Source organism: Salvelinus fontinalis, chromosome 1, assembly GCF_029448725.1.
Source record: "Salvelinus fontinalis isolate EN_2023a chromosome 1, ASM2944872v1, whole genome shotgun sequence".
Lineage (NCBI taxonomy): Eukaryota > Metazoa > Chordata > Actinopteri > Salmoniformes > Salmonidae > Salvelinus > Salvelinus fontinalis.
In genome coordinates, this window is record NC_074665.1 from 100,723,484 (window position 1) to 100,738,825 (window position 15,342).

A 15,342-nucleotide genomic window follows, 5' to 3' on the forward strand; every position below is an offset into this window, starting at 1 on the left:
GATAGAGAGGGAGATCAGGATAGAGGGGCAACTCCGGACTGAAAGGCAGCTCCGGACAGAGAGACAGCTCTGGACTGATGGGCAGTTCTGGGTATCTAGCCTTTTCAGGCTGAAGGGCAGCTCATGGCTGACTGACGACTCTCGATGCTCATGGCTGGCTGACGGCTCTCGACGCTCATGGCAGGCTGACGGCTCTCGACGCTCATGGCAGGCTGACGGCTCTCGACGCTCATGGCAGGCTGACGGCTCTCGACGCTCATGGCAGGCTGACGGCTCTCGACGCTCATGGCGCTCTGACGGCTCTGGCTGCTCATGGCGCTCTGACGGCTCTGGCTGCTCATGGCGCTCTGACGGCTCTGGCTGCTCATGGCGCTCTGACGGCTCTGGCAGATCCTGTCTGGTTGGCGGCTCTGGCAGATCCTGTCTGGTTGGCGGCTCTGGCAGATCCTGTCTGGTTGGCGGCTCTGGCAGATCCTGTCTGGTTGGCGGCTCTGGCAGATCCTGTCTGGCTGACGGCTCTAGCGGCTCCTGTCTGGCTGATGGCTCTAGCGGCTCCTGTCTGGCTGATGGCTCTAGCGGCTCCTGTCTGGCTGACGGCTCTGTAGGCTCATGGCAGACGGGCGGCTTTGCAGGCTCATGGCAGACGGGCGGCTTTGCAGGCTCCTGGCAGACGGATGGCTCAGACGGCGCTGGGGAGACGGATGGCTCAGATGGCGCTGGGGAGACGGATGGCTCAGATGGCGCTGGGGAGACGGATGGCTCAGATGGCGCTGGGGAGACGGATGGCTCAGATGGCGCTGGGGAGACGGATGGCTCAGATGGCGCTGGGGAGACGGATGGCTCAGATGGCGCTGGGGAGACGGATGGCTCTGGCCGGATATGGCGCACTGTAGACCTGGTGCGTGGTGCCGGAACTGGAGGCACCGTGCTAATGATAAGCACCTTCCTACTAGTGCGGGGAGCAGGGACAGGGCACACTGTATTCTCAAAGCCTACTCTATCCCTGATGCGTGGTACCGGCACTGGTGACGCCGGGCTGAGGACAAGCACATCAGGATTAGTAGGGGGAGAATATACAGTGTGTACAGGGCTCTGGAGACGCACTGGTAGCTTAGTGCGTGGGGCCGGAACTGGAGGCACCGGGCTAGATACACGCACTACAGGGAGAGTGCGTGGAGGAGGAACAGGGCTCAGGATACGCACTGGTAGCCTAGTGCGTAGTGTATACACTGTAGGTACTAGGCTGGGGCGGGGAGGTGGTGCCGGAAATACCGGACCGTGGAGACGTACTGGCACTCTTGAGCATTGAGCCTGCCCAACCTTACCTGGTTGAATGCTCCCGGTTGCCCGACCAGTGCGGGGAGGTGGAATAACCCGCACCGGGCTATGTAGGCGAACCGGGGAAACCATGCGTAAGGCAGGTGCCATGTATGCCGGCCCGAGGAGACGCACTGGAGACCAGACGCGTTGAGCCGGCCTCATGACACCTGGCTCAATACCCAATCTAGCCCTACCAGTGCGGGGAGGTGGAATAACCCGCACTGGGCTATGCACTCGTACAGGAGACACCGTGCGCTCTACTGCGTAACACGGCGCCTGCCCGTACTCCCGCTCTCCACGGTAAGCCTGGGAAGTGGGCGCAGGTCTCCTACCTGCCCTTGGCCCACTATCTCCTAGCCCCCCCCCAAGAAATTTTTGGGAATTACTCACGGGCTTTTTTGGCTTCCGTGCCAGACGCGTTCCCTCATAGCTCCGGTTCCTCTCTCCGGTAGCCTCTGCTCTCCTCCGTGCCTCCAGCTCAGCTTTGGGACGGCGATATTCTCCCTGCTGTGCCCATGGACCTCTCCCGTCCAATATTTCCTCCCAAGTCCAGAAATCCTTGTTGCCCTGTCGAGCTTTCCCTTGCCGCTTGGTCCTAATTTGTTGGTGGGTGATTCTGTAACGGGTAACGCTCTCCTCATCCTCAGATGAGGTGAGGAGAGAAGGATCCTCAGACCAAAACGCAGGCTTTGGGAAATAAGCCATCTTTATTAACACAACGATAAAGATGGCAACACGAAACGAAACAAACACTTGCAAAACTACAAAATAACAAAACGACGTTGACGAGACCTGAACATAAACTTACATAACTAAACATAAACTTACGTACAGGTAACAGACGACATCGAAAACGAAAACGAAACAAACAAACGCTACAGTCCCATGTGGTACGAACATAACATACGGACACAGGAGACAATCACCCACAAACAAACAGTGAGAATGCCCTACCTAAATATGACTCTTAATTAGAGGCAAACGCAAACCACCTGCCTCTAATCAAGAGCCATACCAGGCAAACCGAAACCAACATAGAAACAGATAACATAGAATGCCCACCCAACCTCACGTCCTGACCAACTAACACACAAAAACTAACATAAATAGGTCAGGAACGTGACAGGGAGGCATTTAGGGGGGATCCTTTATCTCATTTGAGTAAGGAGGAAGAGGAGGAAGAAGAGAGCTCTGATATGACAGCAGGGGTGGAAAAAAACCCAATTGTCATACTTCAGTAAAAAGTAAAGATACCTTGATAGAAAATGACTCAAGTAAAAATGAAAGTCACCCAGTAAAATACTACTTGAGTAAAAGTCTAAAAGTAGTTGGTTTTAAAGATACTTAAGTATCAAAAGTAAAAGTATAAACAATTTCAAATTCCTTATATTAAGCAAACCAGAAGGCACAATTTAATTTTTATTGACGGATAGCCTGGTGCACACTCCAACATAATTTACAAACTAAGCATTTTGTGTTTAATGAGTCCACCAGATCAGAGGCAGTAGGGATGACCAGGGATGTTCTCTGTTCGGTGAGTCCACCAGATCAGAGGCAGTAGGGATGACCAGGGATGTTCTCTGTTTAGTGAGTCCTCCAGATCAGAGGCAGTAGGGATGACCAGGGATGTTCTCTGTTCGGTGAGTCCACCAGATCAGAGGCAGTAGGGATGACCAGGGATGTTCTCTGTTTAGTGAGTCCACCAGATCAGAGGCAGTAGGGATGACCAGGGATGTTCTCTGTTTAGTGAGTCCTCCTGATCAGAGGCAGTAGGGATGACCAGGGATGTTCTCTGTTTAGTGAGTCCTCCAGATCAGAGGCAGTAGGGATGACCAGGGATGTTCTCTGTTTAGTGAGTCCTCCAGATCAGAGGCAGTAGGGATGACCAGGGATGTTCTCTGTTTAGTGAGTCCTCCAGATAATAGGCAGTAGGGATGACCAGGGATGTTCTCTGTTTAGTGAGACCTCCTGATCAGAGGAAGTAGGGATGACCAGGGATGTTCTCTGTTTAGTGAGACCTCCAGATCAGAGGCAGTAGGGATGACCAGGGATGTTCTCTGTTTAGTGAGTCCACCAGATCAGAGGCAGTAGGGGGGATGACCAGGGATGTTCTCTGTTTAGTGAGTCCTCCAGATCAGAGGCAGTAGGGATGACCAGGGATGTTCTCTGTTTAGTGAGTCCTCCAGATCAGAGGCCGTAGGCATGACCAGGGATGTTCTCTGTTTAGTGACTCCTCCAGATCAGAGGCCGTAGGGATGACCAGGGATGTTCTCCTGTTTAGTGAGTCCTCCAGATCAGAGGCAGTAGGGATGACCAGGGATGTTCTCTGTTTAGTGAGTCCTCCAGATCAGAGGCAGTAGTGATGACCAGGGATGTTCTCTGTTTAGTGAGTCATCCAGATCAGAGGTAGTAGGGACGACCAGGGATGTTCTCTGTTTAGTGAGTCCACCAGATCAGAGGCAGTAGGGATGACCAGGGATGTTCTCTGTTTAGTGAGTCTTCCAGATCAAAGGCATGAGGGATGACCAGGGATGTTCTCTGTTCGGTGAGTCCACCAGATCAGAGGCAGTAGGGATGACCAGGGATGTTCTCTGTTTAGTGAGTCCTCCAGATCAGAGGCAGTAGGGATGACCAGGGATGTTCTCCTGTTTAGTGAGTCCTCCAGATCAGAGGCAGTAGGGATGACCAGGAATGTTCTCTGTTTAGTGAGTCCGCCAGATCAGAGGCAGTAGTGATGACCAGGGATGTTCTCTGTTTAGTGAGTCATCCAGATCAGAGGCAGTAGGGACGACCAGGGATGTTCTCTGTTTAGTGAGTCCACCAGATCAGAGGCAGTAGTGATGACCAGGGATGTTCTCTGTTTAGTGAGTCTTCCAGATCAAAGGCAGTAGGGATGACCAGGGATGTTCTCTGTTTAGTGAGTCCTCCAGATCAGAGGCAGTAGGGATGACCAGGGATGTTCTCTGTTTAGTGAGTCCTCCAGATCAGAGGCAGTAGGGATGTGTGTGTGTGAATTGGACCATTTTCATGTCAAAATGTCAAGAAAGGTCGTTGTGAGGTCAGGACCGCTCAGATCAACGCTACTCCTCGGCCAGATCGTCCAGTGTGCGCTCTGAACGCCCCGATCGGACAACGCCCTGAATTTACGAACGCCCAGAGCGCACTCTGGCACTCCAAATTGAATTTACAAACACACACCGAAGTCTAGCTAGTAATATGTAAAGCTAACAAGCTAGCAAGAGGTTGCATAGCAACAGCATCAACTTCCGGTTAGACAGACGAAGCGCTAGAAGGCTCAACTGAAAGGATCACCGTTTGTTTTACAGTACACTAAAAGTAACTAATAGTATGTACACATTAAGTAAGTAGTATACAGTATGTTAATATGGGTATTCGAACACAGCTAGTGTGTTTTTAGGTATGATGTCGTTTGTTGACTATAACGACGTGGAGGTATGTTAAAAAAAAAACAACCAACCAAGGATATCCCAAATGTTTATAGAACGATAAAAAAAATAATGTTTTTTTAAAATAAACTACAGCCGTTGTAGGGTTATGGGTAAAATAGGCGATTTAACATGGGAGTGTGCCTCCCGGGCGGCGCAGTGGTCTAAGACACTGCATCGCAGTGATAGCTGTGCTACTAGAGATTCTGGGTTTGAGTCCAGGCTCTGTCGCAGCCGGCCCACGACCGGGAGACTCATGGGGCGGTGCACAATTGCCCCGGGGTCGTCCGGGTTAGGGGAGGGTTTGGTCGGCAGGAATATCCTTGTCTCATCGCGCCCTAGCGACTCCTGTGTCGGGCCGGGCGCGGTACACGCTGACCAGGTCGCCAGGTGTACGGTGTTTCCTCCGACACATTGGTGCGGCTGGCTTCCGGGTTGGAGGCGCGCTGTGTCAAGAAGCAGTGCGGCTTGGTTGGGTTGTGCTTCGGAGGGCGCATGGCTCTCGACCTTCGCCTCTCCCGAGGCCGTACGGGAGTTGCAGCGATGAGACAAGACTGTAACTACCAATTAGAGACCACGAAATTGGGGAGAAAGAAAGGGTAAAACAATAAAACATGGGAGTAAAGGGTGTACCCTATGGCTGTACCCTACTCGGGGGTGTGGTCACGTTAAGCCACGCCTCACCGTGTACATCCATCTTTCAGTATGATTAAATGTATACGCTCAGTAGCATGTTTGAATTCTATTTCCCCCATCCTCTCTATTCAATTGACCAATAGGATAACAGTATTCTCAGAACACTGCATTGTATAACATCCCCCCCCCCCTCTTCACTCAAGTCAACACATCAAAGTGTAAAATGTAAATGACTTGACATGGACTCATTCTTTCCAACAGGAAAACATGAACAAAGTTACTGTTGTTGGTTTACTGAAACAAATATTACACAAACACTGTCTGCTTCCTTCTGCTATGGAAAACCAATGACATCATCGGATCAGAGTTTTCCTTCAGAATAACCAGTACTGAAACTAAAACCAATGACATCATCGGATCAGAGTTTTCCTTCAGAATAACCTGTGCTCTAATATTGGTCAATAAGTCAGATAATAAACTGTAAGGTGATGTCTGGTTGGCCTCATTCGCTCCCCGAGTGGCGCAGTGGTCTAAGACACTACATCTCAGTACAAGAACTCGTCACTGCAGTAGCTGGTTGGAATCCAGGCTGCATCACATCCGGCCGTGGTTGGGAGTCTCATAGGGCGGCGCACAAATGGCTCAGGTTTGGGAGGGTAGGTCGTCATCGTAAATAAGAATTTGTTCTTAACTGACTTGCCTAGTTAAATAAAGCCTAACCTTATAACCCAGTCAATATCACATTCATTGGTCAATATGCATGTCCCAAGACAATATTGTGTCTCAACAAACTCTCTAGCCAGACTTATGACATTATTGTGTCTCAACAACAGATTCCCTGGCCAGACATTATGTAGTCATTATGTAGGTGGTATGAAGTCATTATGTAGGTTAGCAGGTGTTATGAAGTCATTATGTAGGTTAGTAGGTTGTATGAAGTCATTATGTAGGTTAGTAGGTGGTATGAAGTCATTATGTAGGTTAGTAGGTGGTATGAAGTCATTATGTAGGTGGTATGAAGTCATTATGTAGGTTAGTAGGTGTTATGAAGTCATTATGTAGGTTAGTAGGTGTTATGAAGTCATTATGTACGTTAGTAGGTGGTATGAAGTCATTATGTAGGTGGTACGAAGTCATTATGTAGGTTAGTAGGTGGTATGAAGTCATTATGTAGGTTAGCAGGTGTTATGAAGTCATTATGTAGGTTAGCAGGTGTTATGAAGTCATTATGTAGGTTAGTAGGTGGTATGAAGTCATTATGTAGGTTAGCAGGTGTTATGAAGTCATTATGTAGGTTAGCAGGTGTTATGAAGTCATTATGTAGGTTAGTAGGTGGTATGAAGTCATTATGTAGGTTAGTAGGTGTTATGAAGTCATTATGTAGGTTAGTAGGTGTTATGAAGTCATTATGTAGGTTAGTAGGTGTTATGATAGGGCAGCCAAATGATTGCGGTCACCGTAATAGCTGTTCGAAAAGCATTTTATTGTATAAAAAAAAAAAAAGGTTTTCTTTGACGCACATTTTCTCCAATCCTCCACCTCTGACTGCATGTGCTGCCATAGAAATATAATGAATAGAACAGGCGTCCTCATTCAGGAGCGAAGCAGGAAGTGAAATACGTGCCATGTGATTTGTTGATTCAACTCAACTGACATTACAAAAACAATACATTGCATTGTATGAGCCACATCACTTTGAATGAACCTTCTACATTACCATGTAGTGTATAGTGTAGGTTTACCCTGATGTGACGTTTTGATAACCATGTAAATCTCTCTGGATAAGGTGACTTTTATCAATATACGTTCGTCTCCATTTACTCTCACATTCAAAACGGCTAATTAGCATCAAAGTACACCTTATACACAAGACTACAAATCCCTGCACGTCCTCTCTAGTTCACACTTTAGCTAAACATGTATTGGGGTAATTTAAAACTGGCACAAGACAAGTTGACAGAGTGGTCCGTTTAAATAGCAGGCAGCCATTGAGAGAGAACCGATGAGTTTAGCAGTCAAATGACCACAGTTAGAGAAGTTCCAAGCCTGTTCTATTCATTCTATTTGTGTGTGCTGCTGCATTGTGGGGGGGGGGCATAGAGCCCCACAGTGGAGGTGTCATAATACCCATAAAACCTAGCAGTCAAACAGGGAAATGATTCCAATTGTTTTTCCACCATTCATTTTTTTTCTCCTTAGGAGATTTTAAGAAACACTTTAAAATAGAGGTTGTATTGTGTAGGCTTACCCTGACGTGGGGTTTTGATACCCATGTAAAATCTCTCTCGGACGAGTTGACTTTAAATCAATATATTTCGGCTTTATTTACGCTGATATTTCCAGTGGCCTGCTGGTTGTCATTTTGCAGGGCTCTGGCAGTGCTCCTCCTGCTCAAAGGCGGAGGTAGCAGTCCTGCTGCTGGGTTGTTGCCCTCCTACGGCCTCCTCCACGTCTCCTGATGTACTGGCCTGTCTCCTGGTAGCGCCTCCATACTCTGGACACTACGCTGACAGACACAGCAAACCTTCTTGCCACAGCTCGCATTGATGTGCCATCCTGGATGAGCTGCACTACCTGAGCCACTTGTGTGGGTTGTAGACTCCGTCTCATGCTACCACTAGAGTGAAAGCACCGCCAGCATTCAAAAGTGACCAAAACATCAGCCAGGAAGCATAGGAACTGAGAAGTGGTCTGTGGTCACCACCTGCAGAATCACTCCTTTATTGGGGGTGTCTTGCTAATTGCCTATAATTTCCACCTTTTGTCTATTCCATTTGCACAACAGCATGTGAAATTTATTGTCAATCAGTGTTGCTTCCTAAGTGGACAGTTTGATTTCACAGAAGTGTGATTGACTTGGAGTTACATTGTGTTGTTTAAGTGTTCCCTTTATTTTTTTGAGCAGTGTATATATATATATATATCTGTTTATGACGTTATTTCATGACAGTTTTCATCCATAACCGTCGGTTATACGGTAATTGTACCAGACCCTAGTCATGAAGGAAAAAGGAAACTGCACACTGCTCTTGATAGTATCACTGATCTTTAAAAAGCTTTACGAATCGGCCTCACGGCCTTCGTCAGAGTCATGAAGTCATTAAGTAGGTTACTAGGTTTCCCTTTCAAGGTGTTAGCCAACTTTGTCTCAACAAAGACTCAAGACATTATTGTATCTGAACAAGAACAACCAACTCCCTAGCCGGACAGAGACAGACATCAGACCATGGAGAGGGGGGGGGGGGGGGGGGGGGGACAACCAACTCCCTAGCCGGACAGAGACAGACATCAGACCATGGAGAGGGGGGAGGGGGGAAGAGGTTAGCCTACCTAATGTTCATCAGCAAGGTCAAATCATAAACTGTGATCTGATGTCACAGAAGAGGAGGTTAACCTAATCATAGACGTGATCTGATGTCACAGAAGAGGAGGTTAACCTAATTATAAACTGTGATCTGATGTCACAGAAGAGGAGGTTAACCTAATTATAAACTGTGATCTGATGTCACAGAAGAGGAGAGTTAACCTAATTATAAACTGTGATCTGATGTCACAGAAGAGGAGGTTAACCTAATTATAAACTGTGATCTGATGTCACAGAAGAGGAGAGTTAACCTAATTATAAACTGTGATCTGATGTCACAGAAGAGGAGGTTAACCTAATCATAAACTGTGATCTGATGTCACAGAAGAGGAGGTTAACCTAATCATAAACAGTGATCTGATGTCACAGAAGAGGAGGTTAACCTAATCATAAACTGTGATCTGATGTCAAAGGCCTGATAGTCAATATATATCAATATAAAATATTATTTGAGTCTCAATAACAAACTCCACAACCGGACAGAGACATCTGCCGTAGAGAGAGAGAGGACAGTAAATGTATTCATCACTAAGTTAGATGAGCTGTGAGCTGGTGAGAGTTTTGACAGCCCTCACAGAGCCCTCACAGAGCCCTCACCCGGTCAACAATCAGTCATTGGTCAATATGCATGTCCCAAGACAATATTATTTGTGTCTCAACAACAGACCGTCTGACTGTGGACAGAGGGGAGTAAATCAGAGCCAAGGTCAGACTGTCACAGTGTTGTCATGTGTTGTGCTCATGTTATGTCGAAGGCTATTTTTAACTTCCTGCTAGGATGGCTGGCTGACTGCTTGGCCCAGTGGAGCAGTCAGCACTAACCAGGCTAAACAAGCATCAGTGAGTGTTATGTTTACGTGAACATTAACAATTGGATATTAAACTGATTAAAATGGCAGAAGGCCGAGTACGGCAGTCATGTAAACACCTTTCTCTGCTTATCTTAAAATGTGTGTCAGGTCATATTTGAAGTAAGCATACTCTGATTAAAACACCTGGTTTTCTGAGCAATGTTTCCAATTATTAGGACATACAGTGGCAAGAAATAGTATGTGCACCCTTTGGAAAATATCCTGGATTTCTGCATAAATTGGGTTATAAAATGTGATCTGATCTTCATCTAGGTCACAACAATAGACAAACACAGTCTGCTTAAACTAATAAAACAGACATTATGTTTCCACGTCTTTATTGAACACACCGTGTAAACATTCACAGTGCAGGGTGGGAAAAGTATGTTAATTCTTGGATTTAATAACTGGTTGACCCTCCTTTGGCAGCAATAACCTCAACCAAACGTTTTCTGTAGTTGCGGATCAGACCTGCACAACGGTCAGGAGGAATTTTCCTCTTTACAAAACTGTTTCAGTTCAGCAATATTCTTGGGATGTCTGTTGTGAACTGCTCTTGAGGTCATGCCACAGCATCTGAATTGGGTCGAGGTCAGGACTCTGACTGGGCCACTCCAGAAGGTGTATTTTATTCTGTTGAAACAATTCTGTTGTTGATTTACTTCTGTGTTTTGGGTCGTTGTCCTGTTGCGTCACCCAACTTCTGTTGATCTTCAATGGGCGGACAGATAGCCTAACATTCTCCTGAAAAAAATGTCTTAATAAACTTGGGAATTCATTGTTCCGTCGATGATAGCAAGCTGTCCAGGCCCTGAGGCAGCAAAGCAGCCCCAAACCATGATGCTCCCTCCACCAGACTTTACAGTTGGGATGAGGTTTTGATGTTGGTGTGCTGTGACTTTTTTCTCCACACAGTGTTGTGTTCCTTCCAAACAACTCGTCTGTAGATTCATCTGTCCACAGGATATCCTGCCAGTATCGCTGTGGAACATCCAGATGCTCTTTTGCCAACTTCAGATGTGCAGCAATGTTTTTTTTGGACAGCAGTGGTTTCTTCCGTGGTGTCCTCCCCTGAACACCATTCTTGTTTAGTGTTGTACGTATCGTAGGACTCGTCAACAGAGATGTTAGCATGTTCCAGCGATTTCTGGAAGCCTTTAGCTGACACTAGGATTCTTCTTAACCTCTTTGAGCGTTCTGCGCTCTGCTCTTGCAGTCATCTTTGCATGACGGCCACTCCTAGGGAGAGTAGCAACAGTACTGAACTTTATCCATTTATAGACAATTTGTCTTACCGTGGACTGATGAACATCGAGGCTTTTAGAGATACTTTTGTAACCCTTTTCAGCTTTATGCAAGTCAACAATTCTTCATCTTAGGTCTTCTGAGGTCTCTTTTGTTTGAGGCATGGGTCACATCAGGCAATGCTTCTTGTGAATAACAAACTAACATTTTGTGAGTGTTGTTTATAGGGCAGGGCAGCTCTAACCAACATCTCCAATCTCGTCTCATTGATTGGACTCCAGGTTAACTGACTCCAATTAGCTTTTGGAGAAGTCATTAGCCTTGGGGTTCACATACTTTTTCCAACCTACACTGTGAATGTTTAAATGATGTATTCAATATAGCCAAGAGAAATACAATAATTAGTGTGTTATTAGTTTAAGCACACAGTATGTTTGTCTATTGTTGTGACAGATCAAATGTGATGATAAATTTATGCAGAAATCCAAGTAATTCCAAAGGGTTCGCGTACTTTTTCTTGACGCTGTATAAAACACCATAATCGGCGTTCCAGAGGTGTATTTGATATGAGAAGTTTCTAGCACCAGCCGAGCGAGCCTCCCTCTGTAGCGCGAGTCAAGTGTTTTTTGGGGAACCAATTAGAAGTCGTTATCACATACAAACTTTATATATGCCAGAACTCAAATGTCAAATGTGCTTTCCAAAAATACCATGTTGGCTGTGGTAGATCGGTGATTTTCACTCCGTGTTTATAAGCCATGTTGACAAGGAGTCAGCTAGAGGAGACTGTCCCTCGGGAGAGACAGCTAGAGGAGGCTGTCCCCCAGGAGAGACAGCTAGAGGAGACTGTCCCTCTGGATCACACTCTGTCCCCCAGGAGAGACAGCTAGAGGAGACTGTCCCCCAGGAGAGACAGCTAGAGGAGGCTGTCCCCCAGGAGAGACAGCTAGAGGAGACTGTCCCCCAGGAGAGACAGCTAGAGGAGACTGTCCCTCTGGATCACACTCTGTCCCCCAGGAGAGACAGCTAGAAGAGACTGTCCCTCTAGGTTACACTCTGTCCCCCAGGAGAGACAGCTAGAAGACTGTCCCTCTAGGTTACACTCTGTCCCCCAGGAGAGACAGCTAGAGGAGGCTGTCCCCCAGGAGAGACAGCTAGAGGAGGCTGTCCCCCAGGAGAGACAGCTAGAGGAGACTGTCCCCCAGGAGAGACAGCTAGAGGAGACTGTCCCCCAGGAGAGACAGCTAGAGGAGACTGTCACTCTGGATCACACTGTCCCCCAGGAGAGACAGCTAGAGGAGACTGTCCCTCTGGATCACACCGTCTCTTTCCCTTTCTCCCCGTCCGTCTCTTTCCCTTCCTCCCCGTCCGTCCCTTTCCCTTTCTCCCTGTCCGTCCCTTTCCCTTTCTCCCTGTCCGTCCCTTTCCCTTTCCGTCCCTTTCCCTTCCTCCCCGTCCGTCTCTTTCCCTTTCTCCCCGTCCGTCTCTTTCCCTTTCTCCCCGTCCGTCTCTTTCCCTTCCTCCATGTCCGTCTCTTTCCCTTCCTCCCTGTCCGTCTCTTTCCCTTCCTCCATGTCCGTCTCTTTCCCTTCCTCCCCGTCCGTCTCTTTCCCTTCCTCCATGTCCGTCTCTTTTCCTTCCTCCTCCCCGTCCGTCTCTTTCCCTTTCTCCCCGTCCGTCTCTTTCCCTTCCTCCATGTCCGTCTCTTTCCCTTCCTCCCTGTCCGTCTCTTTCCCTTCCTCCCTGTCCGTCTCTTTCCCTTCCTCCCTGTCCGTCTCTTTCCCTTCCTCCCTGTCCGTCTCTTTCCCTTCCTCCCTGTCCGTCTCTTTCCCTTCCTCCATGTCCGTCTCTTTCCCTTCCTCCATGTCCGTCTCTTTCCCTTCCTCCATGTCCGTCTCTTTCCCTTCCTCCATGTCCGTCTCTTTCCCTTTCTCCCCGTCCGTCTCTTTCCCTTCCTCCCCGTCCGTCTCTTTCCCTTCCTCCCCGTCCGTCTCTTTCCCTTCCTCCCCGTCCGTCTCTTTCCCTTTCTCCCCGTCCGTCTCTTTCCCTTCCTCCCCGTCCGTCTCTTTCCCTTCCTCCCCGTCCGTCTCTTTCCCTTCCTCCATGTCCGTCTCTTTTCCTTCCTCCTCCCCGTCCGTCTCTTTCCCTTTCTCCCCGTCCGTCTCTTTCCCTTCCTCCATGTCCGTCTCTTTCCCTTCCTCCCCGTCCGTCTCTTTCCCTTCCTCCCCGTCCGTCTCTTTCCCTTTCTCCCCGTCCGTTTCTTTCCCTTTCTCCCCGTCCGTCTCTTTCCCTTTCTCCCTGTCTTTCCCTTTCTCCCCGTCCGTCTCTTTCCCTTCCTCCCTGTCTTTCCCTTTCTCCCTGTCCGTCTCTTTCCCTTTCTCCCCGTCCGTCTCTTTCCCTTTCCCCCTGTCTTTCCCTTTCTCCCTGTCCGTCTCTTTCCCTTTCTCCCCGTCCGTCTCTTTCCCTTTCTCCACGTCCCTGTCTTTCCCTTTCTCCCTGTCTTTCCCTTTCTCCCTGTCCGTCTCTTTCCCTTTCTCCATGTCCGTCTCTTTCCCTTTCTCCCCGTCCTTCCCTTTCTCCCCGTCCTTCCCTTTCTCCCCGTCCTTCCCTTTCTCCCCGTCCTTCCCTTTCTCCCCGTCTTTCCCTTTCTCCCCGTGGTTCCCTTTCTCCCTGTCCTTCCCTTTCTCCCTGTCCTTCCCTTTCTCCCTGTCCTTCCCTTTCTCCCTGTCCTTCCCTTTCTCCCTGTCCTTCCCTTTCCCTTTCTCCCTGTCCTTCTCTTTCCCTTTCTCCCTGTCCTTCTCTTTCCCTTTCTCCCTGTCCTTCTCTTTCCCTTTCTCCCTGTCCTTCCCTTTCTCCCTGTCCGTCTCCCGCTCACTCTGTCCCTCCCCCGGTCGCCACTCTCCCACTGGACCCAGACAGACAGCAGACCTCTCCTCTCTGTCACAGTCTGCTCGCCAGCCTAGCCAAAGGAACTGTTCATCCCTACAGGCCTGAGGGAATACTTTCACTAATCAGAGATTCTCCCAGAACAGCAAGGACAAACACTCAGGGATTCAATGGGTCCAAGATTCCCTTCTAACTAAACACTCCCTTAATAATACTGTAGTTCTGTGTGTTCCTTACGTAACAATGCAGCTGCTGTGCCACTAACCGTAACAAGTCTATTTTCATTCTAGATAGTCACTCCTCCAACAAACACCTTGTGTATCCACATATATCTCTACTCAAGTGCATTCCATATAGCCAAGGCCTAGTCGTGCTTAGAGAGAAAGCTCACCGTTTCTATCGAATGGTAGGCCTATAGGCTACCTTGCCTCTCTCCTCTGGCAACAGCCTGACTCATACTGGCACACGCTCAACCGGTCCTTCTCTCCGGTGAGACCGGGTCCCCTCTCCAGCACGGGACCGGGCCGCTCTCTCGGGTTGCTCTCCCAACATCATATGCCACTTGAGTATTTTTATTACTTTCAATTATTATTTATTTTTTCTTGCGTAGCATCGATTAAGCATCGGCACAATATAACGGAACCACTGTAGTCACTCCGTCACATTTGAGACCTCGGGAAACTGAATTTAAGACATTTTGAGACTAAGGACCCACGGACACCCTGAAAACAGAGAACACCATGGTGAGAGTCTCATCTTTCCATAGGGGTTTTGTAGACCAAACAGTTGGGACGCTACAAACGTTTTCATGAGAAAAAACAATAAATTCTGGACGTCTCGTGTCTGCTGTAGCTCGGCCACTTTCCACCGCAGATGCGGACGGCCGCCACTGGTGGATGCAGTGGATTGAGACACAGCCCATACAAAAAGACACTTAATTAGATTTGTGCCGGGGCGCAGACATCGACTAAACGGGGGTTATAAAGAATAACCTATAGGATTAAAAACACCGGCGTTTGGCGCAGGTACAGCCGACTAGCGCTAGCTAACACAAAATGGATACTTGGGAGTCAAATTATATCGATATAATATCTTACAAAATAATATTCTGATTTCTAACTATAGATTCCCCCCCCCCATCACTTTGTAGCGTGGTCAGTTAGTGACAACCAGGGTGAACTGCTGCAGCGTGGTCAGTTAGTGACAACCAGGGTGAACTACTGCAGTGGCCAGTTAGTGACAACCAGGGTGAACTGCTGCAGCGTGGTCAGTTAGTGACAACCAGGGTGAACTGCCGCAGCGTGGCCAGTTAGTGACAACCAGGGTGAACTGCTGCAGCGTGGCCAGTTAGTGACAACCAGGGTGAACTGCTGCAGCGTGGCCAGTTAGTGACAACCAGGGTGAACTGCTGCAGCGTGGCCAGTTAGTGACAACCAGGGTGAACTACGTGGCCAGTTAGTGACAACCAGGGTGAACTGCTGCAGCGTGGCCAGTTAGTGACAACCAGGGTGAACTACGTGGCCAGTTAGTGACAACCAGGGTGAACTACTGCAGTGTGGCCAGTTAGTGACAACCAGGGTGAACTGCTGCAGCA

The 15,342-nt window shown here is 48.4% G+C and overlaps 1 protein-coding gene across 3 annotated transcripts in view; it reads right to left on the reverse strand.

Moving 5' to 3' along the window:
- zranb1a (zinc finger, RAN-binding domain containing 1a) overlaps nt 1-15,342 on the reverse strand; it is a 59,825-nt gene that overhangs the window by 41,556 nt on the left and 2,927 nt on the right. The window lies entirely within an intron of this gene.